We start from the raw sequence: 501 nt of genomic DNA, 5'->3' as shown, positions 1-501 counted from the left end.
GAGAGGGAGCAAGAGAGTGAGGGAGAAAGAGAGAAGGGAAGTACCACACACTTTTAACCAGGCAGATCTTATGTGAACTTAGAACAAGAGCTCACTCATCACCAAGGGGATGGTGCTAAGACATTCATAAGGGATCCATCCCCATGATCCAAACACCTCCCACCAGGCCCTGCCTCTAACACTGGAGATTACATTTCAACATGAGATTTGGGGGGGACAAACATCCAAACCATATCAGTAGGAGAATAAGTCATCAGAAATAAGGGGGAGAGTTTTTCCCCTCCAGAATATAGAGTGTGAAATAGAATGTAAAGGAGCTGAGGCAAGTCAGCTTTCCCTGCAGAATTATTCTGATGGCAGCTTTTAGAAGGTCTGGAAAGGGGCTGGGTGCGATGGCTCACACCTGTAATCCCAGCACTTTGGGAGGCTGAGGCAGGCAGATCACTTGAGGTCAGGAGTTACAGACAAGCCTGGCCAACATGGTGAAACCCTGTCTCTACT

This window comes from Pan troglodytes, chromosome 1, assembly GCF_028858775.2.
Source record: "Pan troglodytes isolate AG18354 chromosome 1, NHGRI_mPanTro3-v2.0_pri, whole genome shotgun sequence".
NCBI classification, from domain to species: Eukaryota; Metazoa; Chordata; class Mammalia; order Primates; family Hominidae; genus Pan; species Pan troglodytes.
This window is presented reverse-complemented; position numbering follows the sequence as displayed.